Raw genomic sequence first — 25,183 nt, forward strand, 5'->3', positions numbered from 1 at the left:
TGTTTTACTTATACAATAGTCAATGATTTTATATTATCATTGAATTTAAATTTAACACAATCCATTTCAGTGACTTCTCTTGATACTTAATGTACACCTTATAAAGCGATTACCCCATTTTGTTTTTAATATATTATAATATAATTTTAACGTCATACCTATTTCATTGGTTATCTCCGTAACCTTAACATTTGGCTTTTCAAAAATAAATTATATTTGAAATAAAACGTCGTTACTTTACTTGCACTTAATATCTTTGTCATCATAAACAGTTTAATATATAATTTAGGGCTCATCTCTACCACATGTTTGCATTTCCGTTATTCATATTAGATGACATTATGACTTCTTTAGCGTCGGATCTTTATATTATTATGATAATATCTAATGTTGACGTAATTTAGTCACCAATTCAATGTTCTAGATGATATTCGCATTCAGGTCTCTAACTTCGTTTTTATGAAACACGTACCATATTGTCAACAGAACGTCATCGAAAATATAATTGATTACATTTTGTAGTACTCGATTGCTTAAATATTGTGATGTTTCGTGGTATTGTGCATTTTGCATTACAGTTTGCATCTTTGTACATCAATATATTATTATTGTGTAAACCGTCGTTGGTAAATAAGCGAATACAAGCGTACTTAAAATTAAATATTGTCATATTTCGTTATGAATTTATGATGAACGATGACGTAGTATTATGGTTTCCATTATCAATAAGATGGAATAATAATAATTGTTCGGGGACTTAGTCCGATCCAATCAAGACTCAATATCGGCGTGTATCGTTATAATAATATGAATTATCGTAATCTGTAATTTTTATATCTTATACGATCAATTGTCTGCAAGTCCTATTAAGTGACGAAGTTTTGAACATTCCGTGGCCATATATTTCGAACGATTTTAAGCCCTACAAATAATTTAATACAACAACGCAGCCACGATCCCAGCTTCGTGGTGGATCATTCAGAAAGTTATAAGAGGTTTGTGTGAGTATGCGTGTGTGTGCATATTTTTCTTTTGTTTTGAGGGGGAGGGATTGGTTATTAAAATGAATCCAATGCCCCCCCCCCCCTAAAAAATTTAACAAATACAATAAGATCAAGACAGAGGGGTATATCAATCACATTTCATCCCATTCTCACCGGGACCACCTGCAGTGCAGTGTTTGTTTTAAAAAGCGTTGAGTAAAAATAAAAATCTATCCGAATATTATAATCTGAGCAGCGTTACATCTTAATAATAATTTAGCCATCACAAAAATATGTATTCCCATCGTCACTACCACGCTGACGATACAACGAAGCGATATACGAATGTTTAAATGTCTAAATCGTTCCCGTGATGATATCATCGCACAAGACATTATTATACGCATTTGACCACGTGCCCACTGCCTACCCAATTGCAATACCTGCTGGTATTACACGATTTTGGTTACCGTTACCTTTGATGAGTCCGTGTGTGGTGCGCACAACTTTATTAATCAGATTTGGGTATGAACTCATCACGTTTCGTCGGAGCTGCAACTCGCCGTGTACGAAAACAAGGACAAATTATTATGATATTGTATTACTATCGGAGGACGAGGAGGATAATTATCTAATTTCGCGTCATCGCGTCTTCCCACATATATAACACTATATACCGCCGACGTGATATATATATAGATTCGTAACACAACCCTGGCAATACAATTAAGTAATTGTATTTGATGAAGTATAGCCACCGCAGTTTATTATCGTAAAATTATATAACTGCAATATGTAATAATAATATGCGTGTACTTCCTAAATATTATTATTATGTGCATATAATATAATATTATATATATATATATATATACTTCATCACAACAACTTGTCGAATAAATTTCATTGCGCTTTGTCATTATCAATCATTGTCTTCGGCTAGACAATATATTATGTATATAAGCGCATGTATATATATATAATATAATATGTATATAAGTATATAATACAGATACATCATGTAGGTATATAATAGGTAAAGGTATAACGTATATACCGCGTATACCTACGCTATCTCGCGCCGTTCAATGTATATATAACGGTGTTCAGAACAAACGTCGCGTATATTTGGAATTCGTCCACAAACAATATCTTACATATACTTTCACACTTTAGTTGCCATATATACCCATCAAGTGTTTCTTTAAACCCTGATGGATTCCTTTCAAACCGATATAACAATAGTTATTGGGAATTATTTTTGATTCTTTTATCTTACGAAACGGTTGCACGCATCACAAGCTCCCGATAACGAATATATATATATATATATTATTATTATTATTATATGTGTATACGCGTAAGGTTAGTAGTGCACATCACTTGGTAATAATAATAATATCATATGTACCGAATATCCCCGAGGAATATTGGAAAATAATATCATAATACAATAATAATATATGCTATGTATCTACCTATACTTACCTTATGATATGTTTGGTGGAAATTATTTTTCATAAATATTGACTATTGTTTACTGTTTTCGGATGGGTTAATGACAAAGTATACATGCCGTATGTTCGTGCGAATAATAATTGTTATTATAAAAGTACGCGGAATGACGTGATTTCTATAAAATTACTCTGGAGAATTAAATCAGTTTATTATATTGTATATAATACTATGTTGTAGGTATATGTGGTACCTACCATTATGTATGCGCACTGTATACGCAGTATGACGTAATGTTATGATGTCATGGCATATAAGACCGTGAACGTGATAATTAGTTAAAACCATAAAACATTCAGGTAAGTGCGCGAGTAGGGATACTTATATATAAATTCCAGAAAGCCTTTTAAAGTAAGTATTGTTTGATGCACAGAGTTACATATTATTGCTGTTCCAATCGAGTTAATATTCGTATGAATAAATTATTAGTGTTTGAGTATGTCAAAATGTAATTTTGTACAGATCGAGCGTTAAGTCTATAATATCTTTTTGGCATTACGATATAAACACATTTCAGTGTTTCATATTATAGCTGGTAAATACATTTAATCTCTGTAGAATGAAGATACATCTTTTATACGATTGACAGTAACGCGATTTTACTTCATATTTTGCTTAATAAACAATAACTATTGGCAATTCAGCTTAAATATTAACTTGACGACAATACATCGTACATTATACTAGAGAGTACTGATTTAATATAACATCGTGTGTTAGGTATAATAATATTCTGTTGAATATAATATACGTAAAAATGCAACTTTATAGTTTGAGACTCGAGTACAATATATAGGTAACCTAACCTATAATACATAGATGATATTCTCACTAAATATAAATTGTTGAATATTTAATTTATCGTATTTGCATTATCTATACAAAGTTTCAAAACTGCTCAGTCACGAGTTGCAAGGATTCAATTTTTCCGTTCTGACGAGGAAAAAAAGGCTTGAACCCACAAATTACCCGTTCCGCCCAAATTTCAGTTTCGACTAAAAACATTTTGGTGATTTTAAAATTTAGTCAGCAATGATTTTTAAACAAAAATTGATATTTTGACTCATAAAAATTATTTAAAAATGTAAATCTCAAATGAATTTAAAAAAAATTCAGTGTTTCGGTCTGAATGTATCATTGCGAGCATTATTTAACCGACTTATTATTTTGACGGAGACATCGAATAAAAGTTTTTGTTAAAAACACGAGATGCACACAAACACACGTATTCATCGTTGATTGAATACTCGTTGAAAATCGTACGCCTATAATTTTTAACGGTTCGTATTCGCACTTGGTATTGCGAGTAAAACGATCGGAAATATTGTTGCCGTGTCACCTCGGCAGCTGCAACTGCCGATCTCTGCATTTATACTGCTGCAATAATCCGTTCTACCAAAAAGCGTCACATGTTATGTGTCACATACCTACCATAATATCGCGAGTATTATTGTCGTACAAAATATATTGTGCGATAATATTACGCTGCATATTTAATACCATAATGTCATGTTCAATTGCTTTGAGTCTGAGAACCGTTCTCCAAACCACTAATATAGTAATACGTATGATTAAATGATTTGTTTATGTCCTACACGCTTACTCTACACAACTAAATAATATTATGTTGTATCATTTATTTCGATCGATAATGTTGTGCTTATAATAAACTTAATACTATATGTTTGATGAACTTATATGCAGTTATATTTCCATCGGTATACCGCGGACAACCATCAGAACTACTGTAGTAATGGTGTAAATTCGAAATTTAATTTTTTTTTTATGTGTCGAAAAAATAATTCCGAGTTTAGTCAACATTTAAATATGTAGTTTGCAAGTTTTTGTTCTTTTAAGAATTTAGCATAAAATTACTTTGTGTTTTTTCAACTTATTTTTCCGATTTATAGTATTTTATTAGACGATTTGGCCGTATAGTGATTTGTTCTTTGTTTGTTGTTGTGAACAGAACTTTCTGATGATGAATAAAAAAACTAATAAAAAAAAAAAAAATGATATATAGGCACTGATTTTTATTGTTATGTTTAAACCCTGAACAATATTTTAAATAATGAAGTTATGTAAATCAAGCATAACAACAAACGCAACATTGACAAAGGTTTTTACAACATTTTTATTATTATTACATAACTAAAATCTTGACAACTCAAATTAATTGTACGTTGTTTCCTGAATATTTTTCAACGCTCGGTGCAATAATATACTTCACGATAAGTCATAAGTCAATGTTGAAAATAATATATCAATTGTATATTATTTTCTATGTAAAATATAATATAATACTACTCAAATTCATTTTTAATGACAGGCTTGTCGATGCCAATGGACTTGAAGAAGCTATGGATCAGGTGGGTGTTATGTTCTCGTATATTAAATTATCTATCTAAAGTTGCGTGTAGTATATACAGTGGCGGTCCGGTTTACTTGGTATGTGTTTTTAACGTAAATTTGTTAGGTAATAGCTGAATAAGTGAATTTAGAGGGGACTATAAAATATGTGGTAAACCTAAAAATTAATAATCAAACAAATTAATATTCTACCACGGAGTAAACTTTTAACCATACACCTATATTGAAACATAAAGGTGATATTTTACACGAGTATACCTATACCTAGCTACAAAGTACCAAACTAATAAAGGGGCGATGAAAAGAATGTGAAACTTTTTGAGCATACAACAATACATCATACAAAATGGGTAAGTTTACTGAATAATAATTGGATTATTCAATGGAGAGATTCAAACGTTACAATGAATGTGTAAAATTTTAAGAATATCACTGCGTTTTTCACAACCAAACTTAGTCACAAGAATAATAAAGTTATTCAAAGTTGATCAAGCAATTGGGAATGTAGGAAAAATGTGGTTTTCCTGTAAAATATGTATCGGACATTTCGGTGAAGTTTATGACGATGGCGATACGGGCTTATATATTTTGAGTGTTTACCGCTTCAAACATTTGTTTTTAAATGAGATGAGGGTTGGAGAGGAAAAACAGTATGATATAGATAGATTCTTTTGGGATCAAATATGAACGATACAGATAAAATCAAACCTCTATTAATTGGAAAGTCAGCAAAATCCCGGTGTTTTAACGATGTTAAAACTTATTCATGCGATTATGAATCGAATAAAAAGGGTGGACAACGAATGAATTGTTTGAAAAATGATTTTCTAATTTTGATAAAAATAAAATAAAATACATATTCCTCTTTATTGGCAATTATTGTACTACTGTTCTTCGTTAAACAAAAAAGAAATTCGGTTATGTTAGTCGATAAAAGTTAATAACAATACTAAGTGTACTGTAATAAAAGTGTACACTTTTATAATAATTTAATATTAGCTAAATAATAATATAATAAATTCAATGTTTTTGGCTAAAAAAAATATGTCAACCTACCATTATAATATATAATAATAGTAAAACAGTCGGATAGAATTATATAATTAGAAAAGTACATAACTCAAGTTAATTTTTATTTACCTTGTAATTCGAGGAAACGAAACTACTGTACATTTGATTAAAATTAAAACAAAATTAATTTTGCATGTTTTTGTATTTTTTTGGAGTGTCCAATGCGATATGTCAAACAGTCATTTTTCAATTGCATATTATGTTCGACTGTTGCCTTGTACAGTTGCACATTGAGAAATAAATCAAAAAAAATCCTTTGCTCACCTTATTCTTATAGTTATTATTATAACAACGGATAATTCAACTGTATAATTACAATGATCTAACACGCTCGAAGGATTATTTAATAATTATAAGCGGCAGCCAGAATTCATAGATGGACGGCCCATGGGTGGTTTATAAGAACTAATACATAAAACTTTCACCCCACCGCGCCCTAAGACTATGAATTGTGTAGTTAATTTATGTACTCTACCAATTTTAGCCAACGTTACTACACGTGTAGGCACTCAACCTACACGATAAATGTACATTGCCGATGACGCTGACACAGCAACGTCATCTATATTCCGCGTTTTCCTCTTGTCGACCACTGTCCCTTATTTAATTTACGTTTAAAAATGCAGTCGTAATGAAAAACTACGTTGAAAAATAAGTCAACCAGAGCAGGTCCTGGATAGGTAGTGGAGGTCACCAATATGGTCTGTGGTAGTGACGGAATATTTTTAACGATTTCCCAGGAGGTTTCATAATTTAAATTATATGCATATATATGATATATATATATATAGTTAATGCGAACTCGTCAGTCGATTTATTTGACGTAGGCATAGTAATACAGTTGGACGCAGAGGATTCGCTTACTCCACAGAAAAAAATAATGTCGACTTTACAAAAGGGTACGTTGTTTTTCCGTTTGAGTGGTACCTGTAATATTTATTATCATTATTTTATTATTGTACGGAACTTGTGTACATTATACGATGGATTTGACGTCGTGTGACAAAACCGTGATTTTCTATATGGGTAAAGGTTTTGGATTTAGGATTTTTTTTTCCCCAAGCGGTTAAGAGATAGATGACACGTGAGTATAATCGTTTATTAATACGTAGGTATACAAAATATATATAAATAATATATATAATTATATATAAATAATATATAAAATAATAATAAATAATAACGATAGGTATAATTCATAATTTTAGAGCCTATATAAGACGATACGTGTACCTATGCGTACTGTCTTTACGAAAATGTCCAATATCAGTGCTGTGGTTTGATCGTCTAAAAACATTTTATCATACATTTTCAGATAATAATCGTCAAAATCGGTAAAAACATCATTCAGGTTTAACTTTTATTTTATTAGGTCGTGTATTATTGCGAGAAACAGTATATTGTACAATGTAAGTTATGTTTATTTTATACAGAAAAAAAAACTACTCTAATATATGTTACACAATATTATATCTATTTAATATTTTATATGTTGTTTATACTTTATTAGTATTGCTATTTTTTTTTTTTTTTTTATATAGACTTTGATCTTTGATCATCGTTTATTTTATTGCGTATAATGCGCACAAAATATCCTTTAAATATGTTATTCTAAGATATTTTTTCGGGTAGGATTTTTCTGCTTATAACCCATAAATATATAATTCATTCAAATTACTAAACATAAATAGCCAACACGTTTAATAAAAAGGATGCCCGTGAATTATATTCAAATTAAATACAACGCTATAATACAAGTACATAAAATACAATCTGTTTTTTACATTCTGTGCATCAAATACAAATATTGATTTATACAGATGTTTTTCTAATAAAGATTTTATGTTTTCTTACACAACTTTATATTTTATTTTAAATACGTTTTCGTTTTACAAGACTGTATTATAGGTACTTACGAGTATATGGGTACAATTATTATTGAGTACCTATACTTTTTTGCATGGTGGTTGGCTATCATCTTATTCATTGCAGAGCTGTTTTAAAAGTTGTATATTTTTTTTATGACTTATGACGAGAGTATCCAAAAACTGTGAAACGGATAGTCTAGATATAGGTATATCGTTGCACACTCACTGATTTTACTTTCGTTTATTCGGATTAAGATTAATTCAATGTTCGTCTGCGTACTATATACATACACAGCGCTGTTCCCCTGCAGCGACGACTAATGCATTCCGCAGCACTTTGCAAGTTCCTGTTGATTTTTATTTTCCAAATCATATCATTACCTAGTAGAAACGTGATTTTGGTCAAAAGTTTATTTCATACGCGTCATAATATCGCGTATAACTGCAAAACGTTTAGTAATAATAATATGTTCACTATAATATTGAGTGTTTTTTTAATGATACATTTGTGGTCTCGTGAATAATAAAAAAAAAAACAAATAATAGAAAAATAGAAAAATTATAATAATATGTTTTCAAAGGGGTGTGGCGCAATGGCCCGTTGATTTTCCGGTGACTATTTGTTAAAAACAGCTAACCCCTACCATTATCATACGGCGCACCCATTATTTTAATATTTTAATCAATGACTACATAACTCGATTGATTAGTATACAATGCATATTATACGATTGTATTTGATAATATATTATACTGTCGTTCCGCTGTGTAGGCTATAGTTCGATTAAAAATTGTACAATATCAAAGTTGGATATAGTTTGATATATGGTTATGTAAATACGGTACAACTGCAGTCAGATAGGTATACGCGCGACAATAACCCTAATAATAATCATAATACGTATAATAAAATCGTGAACAGAATTAAATTTAATACTTTAATATAAAGTTGACGTATTCCGTTATAATATATACAACTGCTGTTATTATAATTACTTTAAAAAAACAGTATCGCACCAAAAAGTATTTATCTTAATTGCTTAAAGTTTTCGCCTGGAAAAAAAATGTTTGTGCATAATTATAATAATATGATAATATTATATTATATGAATGCGATAAAAATATGTTTTCTCTACTTCCTGTTGATTTAATTTTCGAAAAGATGAATTTCAGCCGTTATAACGCGTTAAATTATTAATTACTTATCCTTTTGGATTTTCGCTCACTTCTCGTAAAGTTTTATTTCCTGTTTCTCGTCGGCCGTTGCCAGATATAATATACCTAAAGCTATAATAATCACGCCTTCGTCTTTAATATTTTATGAATTTTCGTATAATATCTTTGATGTCACCGGGCCTCGGTTAATCTCACGGCTCTTTGGTTTTCGTTTTTGCTAATTGAATTATTCTCATAATAATATTTTATACAGTAGGTAAGTATAATTAATAATGATCTAAATTTTTAATTATGATGATTAAATATACAAAAAACTGCTACCTGTTTTTTATGTATATTCACATATCAGACTCATACTCTCCTGGATCCTGTTTTCACAAAATCGCTCCAACGTAATCTGCAAGAAAATGTAATACGCATAATGTCATATAGAGTATAAACACATAATTACTTTTACAAAATATTCCATTTTGCGTTTATACATCTTCGTCTGTACTGTCTGTACTTCTGTAGTCGTTATAATTAAAATTGCATTCATTTGCAGTATTATACATAATACTAAATACTCTGTCTGGAACGTCCAGTGTTGTATACATGATTATTTGGAGAAGGATGTCCCTTTATGTTTACTATGGTTGTAAAAAAATAGATGATCATTTTTTTCTTTTGAAGTAGATTCATAAATAACCAAGAAATTATTAGGTTTTGGTTATGCTAATATATGATATTATATAGTTTACATCACTTAGTCCAATCTATCGATTATAGTTGTTCGTTCAATATAGGCGTATTTTTAAATTTTCTGCATTTTTTATGTATTTAATTTTTTTAAATTAATTTTAAAAATAATACTATCTGTAATAATTAAATGTTACAATAAACATGTGTGGTGTACAATACTTTGTGACTATGTAGGTATATGAATAAAGTACCCACTTCGCACCAATGTAGGAGACATTTTACTATAGTTTTAATGATATAAAATCAAAAAATAATGTAAAAATAATTGTAACAACATACTTCTTTTAGGAGTGATCATGATTCTCATTCAATCTCATGTACCAATATTATGCTACCATATGAATGTCGTGCAATTATATAATTATTAACCTTTATATAACCATAATATATCATTATCACTATCGCCTTCATTTATCGAACCGTCACTCATCGTAAGTTCATTTATCATTTCATTCGGTACCTATAAGATTAGGCATTTTCCCTTGATCGTCTGTACTTTTTTTTTTTACCTTTAAACTATTTCAACCCATCGCATATCATGCAAGATCGTTGTTTACCATTTGATAATCCAGCACCGTTCGCAACACATCATTTGTTTAATCCCACGGTTAATCTAATGTTCTCTAAACTTATCAATCAACAAAAACGGCAATCCTAATGCATATATTATTTTAATGTAGATAGGCTTACACTTTAAAAGTAAATATTTTAATCCCGACGTATATTCCGTATTGGGGTTAAGTTTTTGCACTTTATAAATTATAATCATTTGCGTGTACGAAAACTTTTAATTACAACAGTCAGAAAAAAGTTTTTAAATTTCTTATAAAGTCTTATTATTTACAAAATCCATTTTTAAAGTAGGTAATTATAATTATTTTTATTAGCCATCATATCAAGTATCAACTTATTAGATTACAGTCCAGTGATAACTTTTGGAATCATAATTTCTGATGACATTTTTGTTACTATAATAGTTATGATAGCTGTCAGCACGATTATAGAGAAATTAAATACTGAATAACTCGTTCTTTATAAATGTACAAAAGTGTATTTAATGCCAAAATATGTTTCTTTTAAATTTACACACACACAAAAAAATGCTTGTTATTAATATTACTTTTACTGATAAAAATTAAAAATCAAAAACAATTATTACGGTTTAATCCTGATTAAATTCTGTGGAAAAAAGCCATTATTGCCAAAAATTACAACATCTTACCGATCATTACTTGGCCATTCGGGCTGGAAAAGATTAAAAGTTGATTTTAGATTTTAAATGGAATACACAAATTGGATTTTTCAGAAAATAAGTAATTTTTTATCTTTTATATTTATGTTTTTTCTCCATATTAAGTCTATACATTTTATTCAACGACTAAATTTAATCACATATTATTATGAAAAATATTTATTTGAATATATCATATAAATATATTATGATATTAAATTTTAAATTCATAACTATGTAATATAGTTATAAAAAGTTTCACTGTAATCAGAAACTTTTTTTATAATCATTAAAAGTTTGTTTATTTTAATGATTTAATGAACTAAAATAAAATATATGTTTTGTACATTATTTCAATTACTTACATAATATTATAATTATCGTTTATTTTTAAGTTTTGCTTTTATAACAGAAGCAACCGCATGTATTTTAAGATTATTGTTATCTTCACAAAATAATAATAATAATAACAAAAGGTATACAACAGTATTACATGCGGTTCGGGTACATTTTATACTTTACCTATATACACAGTAATAAATTACTTTAGTTTTTTAAATTCAATTGTGAAAGTTGATGGATTTTAAAAATATTTTGAAAATAATTATTGATCTCCATCAAGTTCAGAGCTCCGTATTCTATAAACTTATATCTATCTGTCGGAACCTACTATTGCTTAAATATTAGTTTTAATAATATCGACTAAAAATTAGTTAACACAAATATTAAACATATTAAATTGAAGTTTGTATCTGACGTGACGTGGATTTTATAGCGATATATTTTTTACGTTTATTTTAACGTTGTGATAACATCGTGTCACATTTATAATGATATTCTGCAGTATTATATTACCTACCCACACGTATGATAGATGATATTATCAACAATTTATTTAGCTATGTGAAAACGATTGAGATTGAAAAATAAAAAAAATATACAAAATAAAAACCAGATCCGCCACACGCGTCGATGGTTGCTATTTTGTGTTACGGAATTCTCGATAGGAAATCGGCACAGTAGAAACACGCGGTTGTTCAAAATAATAAAAATAAAACGAAAACTTTTTAATATTAATTTTATGTATACAATATCGGCTGTCATTGGCTCGCAGTCGTCATGTTTTTTTTTTGCGTAAAATTTTTGGAATTATTTCTCGGGGCAAAAAACACTGGACGGCAGGCCACAACGAGAGTAAAAGAATTTGAATATCCATCGTAAACCAACTATCAATATGTCTTATCCAAACCTCGGAAGAAACGGTGAGTCGGTGAGTGGAAAAGTTGCGTATACAAGATTGAATATAGTATTTTCACTGGAGATATACTGTATTTCACATAGCGCACCTCAAGAGTCAGTCGTTTTACTCATAATGTTAACAGTTATAAAATTATGTATGTGGTGAAACGTGTAGAGTATATATCTACATAGTGATTACTGATTCACCTAGCATGATCATTTCCATTTTTTCTTTATTACAATATTAATTAATTGAAATACTGATTTTTTAAATTTTGGAGTATACCTATTTAAGGTAGGTATATTATGTGTTTAATTTAAAATATTTTTTTTACTATTTAAGGATTACTTCGGAGCGATATGAACTTTTTTTTTTAAATCAGTACCGTGTTGTTTAGTGATTTTAGTGACACACAGACACACAGACACTCTAATTGCATTTTATTATTACAGATTGATGTTAACTTCTAAAATGCTCACCATAATATCCTCCATATCTTCCAAACCCTTTATCATAAACCGATCATCGGATCATCCTCAGTGGTTAGGTACTGTAGCCAGAACTCATAAACTACTACTTCCAATTTCAATTTAGATAAAGGTACATCAACCATTTCTGAAAAAGTAATCTAATTTATAGTTTACAAGAATAAAGAGTGTGATTGACATTTAAAAAAAGATTTGATGTCCTTATAATTCACTCCACAAATTGTATACAAATCTAAAAATAGGTGCATATAGATATAATTCGATTTTTTCAAAATCATAGCTTCAATTAAATCATTATTCATGGAAAAAATTGTGATTGTGGTCACATGTCATAGTTTGTGAATCACCAATTTGTAAACAGGGTGGATGCTATAGTTTTTCTCAAATAGTACATATTACGCACTTGAATTTAAATATACTTTTATTGTTATTATGTACATTTGCATAATGTATCATCATAAAATCTTTAAAAAAAAGTTTAATAGTGGAATTTTATTACACGGCACTACTGCAGTATACTGGATACTGGTGCTCAGGAAATTAGTGAAATTCTAGGCACCTGTAATATGAATTATATATTAATGAATACCTACCAAATGCTTTGCATTTTTAAACGTAGGTTAAAAACTGGGTTAAAGTAAAATATAAGCAAATTACGGTTAGAGGCATATCGACAATATTTAATATGTTTGTTGAATAAATAAATTAAAAATATATATTATTTTTTATGAGCTTAAAATGCATATGTGACTTACCTTTAGCTACCTATAGAGAATAGGGGTTGGAAAGTATAATCTATAAAAACCCTTCAGATCTCAATTAATCTATTTATATGAATTTTTATTGAAAATCATTCGGTAGTTTTAAATGTATAGACAGACAGACCAACGTCATACTTTTTATGTAATATATACATACACATTAGTTATTATTATTCAGTAATATAAAAATGTAATTATAATGGAATTAGTAAACAGAAAAAATGTATTTATTTTATAATGCAAGTCAACAAGTATGTATAATATATTTTATAGGTACTCTGTTTGTTTAGTGTTTTAAGCTTTTTCCTCATTAAACATTGTGTTCCTGTGTCATTGCGATTGGATTTATTTTATGAGTTTCATAATATCGATGAGGGTATTTTATATTTCTGCCCGCCTCCCTCCCCTGAAAATATTCTCTTGGTGCGCCGACGATCGAATTATTATATTAAATTTTTTAGACGGCGTTCATAAATGTAGTAATATAGTTATTATTAAAATAAGTAAAAGATAATCTGGAAGAAGCTCTAAGTCCCCAGCCAAGCAACGTTGAAAAATTAATCAGTTATCTAAAACAAACCAAACTATACCAAATTATTTAACCTAGATATATCTCAACCTTTTCTGTTCATATTATTACCTTTGTTTTGTATATATTATTGTTAATGACTTATTCTTGTTAAAAAAAAAAAAATATTTATGTTAAAGGCCAATAACCTTTGTTGTTGAGGCTCATTTAAAAAAAAAAAAAAAAAAAAAAAAATAAGTAAGCAGTACCTACTCTATACATTCTCCCGTGAGACTGCTGCGCACTGATTGCATGTAATATTATTATTATTATTATTATTATTATTATTATTATTATTATTATACCTAAACGTAATATTATGTTACGTTCAAAATCGCCGAATGTGTCAAGATCATAATATTCTGAGAAATAAATGCCCCCCCCCCCCCACACACACACACACAACCCATGGCCAAATAGATAAGAACTGCAGATTACCATGGTTCCGTGTCTCGACACTCTGGCACTAAATTCAATGGTATAAGACATACACGATCGCACGACCACTGCGAGCCTTATTGACTTATCACGTGTTTAAAATATAACAGTACCAGGAAAGAACAATCTTATCAGTGTTTTGTTTTGTATTCTCACACGGTCAATTCATCACGATCTGTACTTAACGTACAAATTATTGCGCTTGTATAACAAAATAAATACAAAGTAATAATATAAAATAATGTAATATAATACATCTGTCCTGCAGTGCACACAAAATAATAATATAATTGCGCGTGGACTTATCAATTTAAATTTTATTCGTCATTTATTGGATAAGACACTATGAGATCCGTTTAAATGTACAAACTACTAGTGTCATGTTTTTTTAAAACATAAAATGTGTTAGATTTTTGTATTTTATAATTTAAATTATTAAGAACTTGTCATAATAACGATTTCTATAAAATGTGTCATCAACGTGTACTACAATTTTTTTGCTAGTAAATCCTAAATGATCGAAGAAATTTTAATAATAACTAGAGCCTGTGCTCTAATTAAGTATCTATTGTAAAGATTAAAAACAAAACTCAAATTTAATCAAGCAATAAGTGCCCATCTGTTATTTTGAAATACCTACCTTAACCAAATTTAATTCCCAATCATCGTAAGGAAAATTCCTCGAAACTTATTTTATAAGCTCGAAACAAAATAATCTGATTTCAATAATATTAAACAATAATAAACTTATATGGTAATTAATTGCCCAGCAATCTGATTTCTCATACTTTATTGAATACATATTTTAAATTTTAAATAAAATGTAAAAAAATGCAACAGACCTTATACTTTATAGTATTGATTGAAAATAGTAGTTTTAAATAGATCTATTGCATTCATTATTTAAAATATATTTTTTTGCGTAGATTCGTAGAATTCGTTAGAATTATATTTTGTTATTCATGGACTCATGGGCATAACTTGTTTAATTTAATTAGAGTTTTATGTTTTGTCCACGTAAATAAAATTATTTTATAAAAAATTGAATGTATGCACTCAATATAAGTAGTACACCACTAATAATTTAGCTGGATAATCCACTTGGACATTACGCTGCTATAATTATAGTGCACACTTGAAAGTTATTTCAAAAACAATTATGCGTACAGCTCATTCTATATATATATTATACCTATTAAAATGTTATGAGATAAAAGCAATCATAATAATAAGTACGAAGAAATACAAAAACTGTAATCACTATACCTTAGTGAAAATCGATGCAATGGTTATAGTATTCGATATAGTGGCATCATTTGGTGGTGTGGATGGCAGGGTGGGAATGTGCCCCTCTCCCCTTATCAGTAGCGGACTGCTGTCGGGCAGGATATGGGTCGCAAGCCCGCTATAAATTAACATTTCAAATTATTTCATTAGCTTCACTAGGTAATAGATTTAAATCAAGTGTTTGGTACTGTGAAGACTAGAAGATCCTCAATTAATGCCTTGAATCTAACATTCTAACTATTACATAAGTAACACTTTAAAATCATAAATCAACCATTTTTTATATGTTTTGTTTTATTTTTTGTAAATACATTTATACTCATCTTTGGCGTAAATAGGTCATCAAAGTAAAATTTCTCTCAAAATAAGTCATCATATAATAGCTAATAGGTAATATTGGGTATCCCTCTACAATCTACATAGTTCATATTATTATTATATATGAATAATAATATGTATTATTTAGTCATTGTTATCCTTCAAAAAGTGAATTATTTATGGCTGATTTCAGATAACCATGAGAGTAACTAGTGATGGTAATGTTAGAGAATGTTTTTTTTTAGTTATATTATGAGCAGGTCAAAACTTTATTTTTTTTTTGGGGGGGGGGGGGGGGGTTCAAAAACTGAAATAACGACATTGATTCGGTAAAATACATTTGGAAAAAGTATTGATAAATCATTTAATTCTCGGTTACAATAATAAGTTGTGTTTAGAAAACTTTTGTACATTTTAAATCAGCAGAACAGAATACGTTAGCAAGTAACGATGTGTGTAACACTGTGACACTTTTATGTTATATAACTATAGTCACCTACGTAATGAAATATGAATCTATATCTAACTTATCTTAGTATTATAAAAATTTAAAATCACAAATTAAAAATAACACAAAAAATTAATTGTATTTAACTGTAGTTCTAATAGATAAGCTTTAATTCGAACAAAAATATTAAAAATTGATTTTTGATATTTTTCAATACATGTGCGTCGAGTATTAATATTAAAGCAACAGATCTTACAATACAAATATTTACAACATCAACAATTTTAGAGAGGACAAATATATTGTAAAAATTGTTTTAAAAGTTATATAATAAAATACTAAAATAATCGAAGAAAATTTCAAGTCTCGTGGATTAATAAAAAGTTTTCTTCAAACCTGGCATCTCCCACGTGTTGCCGTTAACGCGACGCGTGATGGTTGGAAAATTCCAAAAATGACCTCTTTAAAGTAACACCTGTGTCAAATTTCCAATCTATAATGGGAGGTTATATGAAACTTTTGGCGTACTACTGGTAAAAGTGTTTATACCTACCTGAATATAAAACTAAAGAAAACAACCCACGAGATTGCGTAAAACCAATATAGCTCACACGCGCCACTCAGAATATGTTTGGTTGGTTTTTAGATTTTATTTTGAAAGTTATAGAAATGATTAATTTGGTGAATTTGTCAAAAACAAGTATAACAATTAACAATATTGTCCATTTTCTGATAAAAAAAAAAGATATTACAGATATTACATACTATTAAAAATACCCTTTATAATAAATGAATAGATTAAGTTTGTAATCTTAATTTATTTATTTAAGCAGGTATAAAATGCTTACAATTCTCACGCTTTTATTATATAAAAACAAAATTATTGGAGCATATAAAAACAGTATGTAGTTACATTTGTTTGTATTAAAAAAATGTACATATATATAATATGGTACCTAGCTTAAATTAATAGCTATTATGTGTGTCTAATATCTAGATGCATGACAAAGCATAGTACCTATAATTACTTACGACGTCATACCTACATTTTGTTTAATAAATAGTAATGTTGTATATTATTATTTAAAATTGTAATGCTCAATATTATAATGATATTATATTCATAGCGCACAGATTTAAGTAAGTATATGTTCTTTTCAGCTAATTTATACCTATTGAATAATATTTAAGTTGCACATTAAACCAACATATTTTCTAGTATAAAATATATTTACAAAATAGTTTAGTTTACTTTATCTTTCATGTAATATAATTGCCATGTTGCGATTTTTAGAGAAAACCACCTATTTAATCGGCATGAGTGATCGAGGATGATCTTAACATTCTTAACCTTGACAGTTGATTATGAAAATACAATATTGAAACTTCTATAAAATATTATGTAAATAGTTATTAAGATTTTTTACTTGAAAACCACATCGTTGTTTAAATTATTTCCTTATATTTTTGAAATTACAAATCAGAGATATCATAAAATTATATATTATTCAACAAAATCCAAACATATATTGTGCATATGAACTAATCTGAGTATAATTCAAGAATGAATAAAAATGTCACGAACAATCACAATGGAATTATGAAGTTTTTAAAATGTATTTTGACACTGAAAATTATAATCATATACCTATAAGAATAAACCGATTTTAATTATTGTCACGTTAAAATAATTTATTTTGCATAAACTCGGGTGTATAACATTAGTGTTAAATCTTAAAGTGTTCTGTGTGCAATAATAATAATAATAATAGTAATAATGTATAAATCGAATAATTGTTTTGTACAGAGTCGACAATTTATATTTTCGTTGTGATTGTTGAGAAAATACAATTAAATACATACAATGTATACTCTTCAATATGAATAATATTATATTATATTGTATAGCGTATCACTAAAAAAGTATTAAGTCGGTAAAATTTACATTTTCGGTGGGTGTTACATATTATTTTATTATAAAATGAAAAATTAACAACTAATTCATTGATATAAACTCCGTATATTATTATATGCTTTATAGTGTATACACACTGCAGTCGATCTGACACGGTTTTAGCTGATAATAATCTAATAATATATCTAGTGGTATAATATTTGTAGAGGAAATGCATTTAGATGAAGTTGCATTCTTTTTGTATATTAATCTGAAATGTTTTTCTCCGAAATACAAATCAGTTGTATTTATCAAAGATTCAGAATATTACCAGTGTTAATTTTATGCATATTTTTGTATCAAATTATTTTTCCCTTCTTTACTTAACTGTCTGATATAATATAAAATAATTGATATATTTTGATCAATTATACAGGTATATTAGTCGTAAATAAATAAATTAAATAAATGCACACAATGTTTATGGATATATTTTAGAGCATATTATATTGTGTTTGTGTATAGTAATAATCTATTTCTTTCATTTAAATGTATGCAATTTAAATTATTCAATTGATGATTACGGGGATTACTGTTTCGCCTTCTCACATAGCATACTACTTGCTCTCATTTTTTTTATTTATCAGTGAACTTATTTTGATTCTAATTTTTGGAATTTTTAACTTTGCTTAATGACTTTATTTTAAAATATTTAAATTTTGTATACTGTATAAACAGTGTCTATGGAGATATTGGTATAATTTTTTTTCTTCATAACCATCACCTTCAATAATTACCTACCTCTCTCTTTCTGTAAATTGTTAAGTAGACGAATATTTTTTCTGATAATTAGGTATCCAAGTCGGTACTTGAGTGGTAGATAAAAAATTTTGTATTATTCATCTCTGTATCCATACTGAGAATAATATAGAACATCTTCAAGAAGTGGAACTGCAGAAGCTAATTTGATTAAAAAAAAAGTTATTAATATTATTGATCAATATTTTATATTTTGTGAAAAATAAAATAATATAAATTACAATTTCTAGAGCAAATATTACATATTAAATTTTGTAGTTGTGTAAAATTATTTTTAATGACTATTCTTAGTATATAATTTCAATAACTCAAACTGTACGTTCAAATTTTTATTTACTTAGATTGGTAATACATGTATACATTTTAAACAAAAATCATTTACTCATAAACTTCATAACATTTACTGTAAAATCTGGTCAGTACTTTTTTTTTTTTTAGCATTTATAAAAATTTGGCTCAACAATTAAAGCATCTTACATCTAAATAAAATAAAATAAACAATATGTGTACAAAATTAACGAGTTATATATAAAAAAAAACCAAAAAAAAAATATATAAGTTATAATACATAAATAGATGAATAAAAAGGTTAAATGACAAAGCCAGTCTCCTGGATAATAGAAACAATAATGGTAACAACTAGTTCAGAATATTGTAGTTTAAAATAGAGGAGAGATTGAAGGGTAGGTCAGTTCTTATTTGAAAATGTCTGTGTATCGCGACCTAAAACTTCACAAATGATAATATATACAAATCGAAATAAATGGAATCGTTGTCTTTCATAACAACAAAATGGGACTGAGCGTACTTGGTGAATCACGATCACCCTGCAGTAAGGCTGTACATAATATATCAGATGTTTGTTATGATTCGACGACGAAAAGTTTCTAATCACGAGTATATATGGGTAGTGCAGGGTACCTTAACGTACGTAACTTCATAATAATATTATCTGCAGTATAACACGACCGAAATTATTATTATTCACACCGATAATAATGTATGATATGTAAACAAGCGTACCTCAACACAAACTAACCCTGGGATTTTCTAATACGTGAAACAAGACCCATATATTATGTTATCATACAGATAGCAAACAAGTGCAATTTATTTTTCGGACTGAAAAAACGAAAAAATAATTCTCATCGCCACCGCTGCAGTGTACTTTGGTCGCGCGTGTTTACATGACAAGTCGTTTACTTTCGGACATTCATTAGTCGTCGTCGACGACAGTACACATATATATATATATTGTGGCAGCTATATATATTATAAGGACTTTTCATTAGGTCCGACGTCAAATACACATTAATTCGATTGTGGATTGGCCATGGATGGTCGAGGGGGAAAGGGAGGTACACACCGGTAACGAGATTTTACGAAAACGGCGGCGGCGTTGCGAAAAGGCTCCCCGGACGTTGCAGCACGTTTTAGAAATCCGCTCACGTTCGCTGGAAAGGGCGCGAAAACGAGTCGCAAAGGCGGTGCAGGCAGTCGTATACTTAAGGCTGTCGCGATGGACAATACAACCGAAGTCTCTATATTATAATATACAATGGAACGTATTGTGATGGCTACACGAATGTACGTATAATACATATTATTATAGTAAGTGTGCACAGTGCACACCTAACCACGATTAACAATTACATAATATCCTAATGGACGTCGTCAAACAATAATATACACTACGTAAGGTATATATATATGATTATGTATATAATATATTGTCATATTATATGAGAAGCCGAAATTATATTGATTATCGTCGCAGTGCGATAACTACAACGGATCAAGTAAATTCCGTTGCTGCGATAATCATCATAATAATTTAGTTTTTTGAGAACGTCATTATTATTATTATATAATATGACATCGAATAAAGTTAAAATCAACTGCAATGTTAAAAATCGATCAAATTCCAAGTACTACACTACTAGCGAGATAGTTCGGGTATTAATGCGTAATAAGAATTCCCTATTAAGATAAACAATTGTTTTGGTATTTTTTTTTTTTTTTTATTGATATACATAATTTAATAAATGATGATAAAATGTGTCTCACAGTGAATAACAAGTGGTTATAGTTTAAAAAAAATAAATTGTGTACCTACCTATTTTACTCATAAGCTCTAGAGTTGAAGCTAGAGTTGGATCAGTTGCACAAACTGTGATAATTAATATTTTAAACATTTAAACTAATGAAGATAAAATTAAAATAAAAAACAGATAGGGCTATGGATAAAACTGTGGGGCTAAGCCTACCCAATCCCTCTCATCTAATTTCACCTTTATACCTAAAAGCTATTGAGGTATAACTACAGTATCGGTTTACTGTTTAGTTTTAAGTTCCATAGTTTAACCAATCTAATAAATAATACTGAAAGTATATAACCACAACAATACTTACTTAAAATTTAAACTATTTATAAATATTTCAAATAAAACTGTTTAAAAATTTAATTCCTACGTTGAAAATCCAAACAATAAATTTAATTAATTAAAAAAAAATTGAATCTTTAAGAACTTACATTTCACATATTAACGAAATTAATTATGAAATTAGCAGTGAATAGTGATCATTAATAATAAGTATGGTGTTTGATGTTATTAGATTTAATTATGTTATTAAACTTATCAGTATATGATCCATTGAAATTTCAATCATATTAACTCTGTATAATAATTATCAGTGATAAGTATAAACATATTTTTATTATTTTCAAAAACTGCTTATTTAACTGAAAGCCAAATAATATGTTATTATAGCAAAAATATAGGTAGGTACCTATTATATCAAAATATAAGTTTAAATCTAGGTATATTCTAGCTATTATACATTCAAACAAAGTAGATAAAGTGTACAAATAATATTTCTATTAAAAAACAGTGCCTATAATCCTTAAAAGCTCCTTTGATGTCATATAATTTAATCAACCACTATATTGTTCAATAATTCAATATATTACGCATAATAATAGATGAACTGTGTTAATCATATACTCGTAAACTTTAATTTCCTTGAACTTTTCGGAGATTATACAATCATTTTACTACACCTATATATAAATATATTTTACTGTACCTACTATCTTTGTATAGGTATACCAATTAAACTTTACAATAGGTACGTATACAGTTACATATGCAACACAATAAACTTTATTATCAATAATCGAATTAAAAATAAAATTCAAATAAAAAGCTTAGATAATATACTAGTATATGAGGTAAAAAGATTCTCAACATTAATATATGATAGCGACGGTAACATGATAATATAATATACATTAATTATATATAATATATATAACTCAACTTGATAACATAATATACAATATTATATAGATTAGTTAAGGAGTAAGTATAAAATTAGAAATACTATTTTAGTACTATTATAATAATTTATCATACAATTATTATATTATACCAATTTATACTGCTATTAATTATGATAATAATAATATGCGAGTAAATGGAAAATTGTAAGCCTTTTTTTTTGAATTAATATCGTTTATTATTATTTTTTATTTGTTTTTCCGTCAGAAAAAATTGAATGGCTAAAAAGGGCTCGAAAGAAAATTCACTCTAAAATAACTCAATTTGACGTTTTTTATTTTTTTAAGTAGAATGAACTATAACTCAGGCTTTTGAAGAATTAAATAATTTATAATAATAAAAAATAAAAATGTTTACCTAGGTACCTGTTACCTCTTTTTAATTTACGTCCGAAGGCATATTTCTTATTCCATTCAAAAGAATCATTTGCAAGGGAAACGGAAAATTTTAAAACTTCAATCCACTCGAAACATCCCAAGCACAAGTTGGTTTTTTCATTTTCTTTACGCTTTCCCCGTTGTATTTTATGTTTACTTTTTTGATGTTAAGGAGCGTGTCACCACCGTCGGTCCTTCTTTACGTATTATTTCCCGACACAAAGGTTGACGGCGACAGCGTATGTACCATTATATTACTATTATTATTATTTTAAGTCACTCGACGATCTTATACAACTATAATATACACGTTTAATACACATTGTTTATAGGTACATAGGTATGACGATGATAAGTATACATAGACACGACTGCGAAATGAACCTCGAGCGCGTAATATAATGATTATATAATAACAATAATATAATAATCATAATTATTATAATCATCTCTGTACCGTGAGTTTAGCTTTCATCAAAGCTTCCACCGTATACATGTTAAGTGTATAAGGTCGGTGCATATATGTATATATAAATACTAAATAGCATATATATACTAACGTGGCGGACGTTTCAAAGGATGCTTGCTAGCGCGTATAAATTGAGACCAATTAATAAATATTTCGCACGGTTGTTATATTATATTATACGACACACACGGGCAGGCGAAAACCAAAAAAAAAAAATGTATCTCGACGACTTTAAATTATTATTATTATGCGTTACATCATTATATCACAATATATACACAAGTCTGTGATATGGTGATCGTCGCGTAAAAATTATTTTCTTTCACGTTTCAATATGTCTATTCCTGCGCGTATAATATATTAACCTATATAGGTACCTGCTTCTTTAAGAATTTCAAATCTATTAATCTGTATAGGTGCATTATATGTACTTTAAAATATTATTATTTATACTTTTTTTTATGTATTTTATATTATCATACCTATCGGACCAAGCGCAGAAAATGTTTACCATATTTAGATATATTATAAAGGTAGGTTACGCATAGTATCCTCAAAAAATAAACATTTTCCAATCTATAAAAAAAAGTTGAGTCATTAACTGAATGCACAATATATTTGAATCTGTTTTTTTTTTTAAATTCTTAGTGAGTTTCTATATAGAAACAATACTTTTGGATATTTGTCTTAACATAATCGATGTCATTTATTATTTCCCTGTGATATGATGGCTATATACGTATAGTTCATTCATAATAATTATTAGATGATAATTTTCTAACGTTTGAATTATTTCATATTTTTGTTTAATAATGTTTTGTATAATTTTTGTACATTTTCCTCTCGCATTGTAAAAATGCATAATAATGAACATAATTATATTCTAGCTTTATTGTATTGTATTACGTGGAAATGCCCACATGCATTATTCATTGTATGGTTATTTAACCAGTGGTACCAGTTGGTTAAATCCACTGAGGTGACAAATTATTTAAATGATCTGTTCTAATTTTTTGTAGTCTCGGCGTCTCATTACAAAACATTAAATATTGAATTGTGTACCTAATAGTATATAATACAACATATTATACATTATTCTTATTGTTGTTAGCACCTTAATCATGGTTTATTGTAAATGTTATGTTTTTTATTCCGTTTTAGTTCCAAATATTGACAAAAATGCACACTCGATTGATGAATCGATTACTCGGATTGGTACCTACAATTTCACGGTTTTGTATATCGTTCTTTATAAGTTTAATAATTTTAAATTAAATAAACTTGAACTTTGGGTATTTAAAATATATAGATATTGCCGATATTGGTACCTTTACTGTTTTTCATAAAAACTGTGACCACAGATTTTCCATATCATAAATATATTACAGACGGACAATTTAATATAAAATCGAGATAATTATTTTTATAAAATTACCACAATTAATTAAAAGAATAAAAGATTTTTAAAGCCTTACAATATCATAGATTATTGATATAATGATATGCGAAATAATATTGATAATGGTGTGAATATTGAAAATATTATGTTTAGTATTTTTTTTTTTTTTGTAACAAAGTGCGAAACTTATTTAGTTCAAGTAAGTTCATATAGTCCATATTAAAAACGCATTTAAAGGGTAGCAATCACTATTTACTACCCTTCACTACCACAAAACCAAACCTATCTCCTTTTAATGTATATTATATGCGTATAGTGGATTTGGTTATTGTATAAATGTTATATTATATTATAATTCCTTTGAATGTTATTGTATAAAAT

The sequence above is a fragment of the Diuraphis noxia genome, unplaced genomic scaffold, assembly GCF_037042655.1.
Source record: "Diuraphis noxia isolate RWA-SAM2 unplaced genomic scaffold, SU_Dnox_SAM2 contig0004, whole genome shotgun sequence".
NCBI lineage: Eukaryota > Metazoa > Arthropoda > Insecta > Hemiptera > Aphididae > Diuraphis > Diuraphis noxia.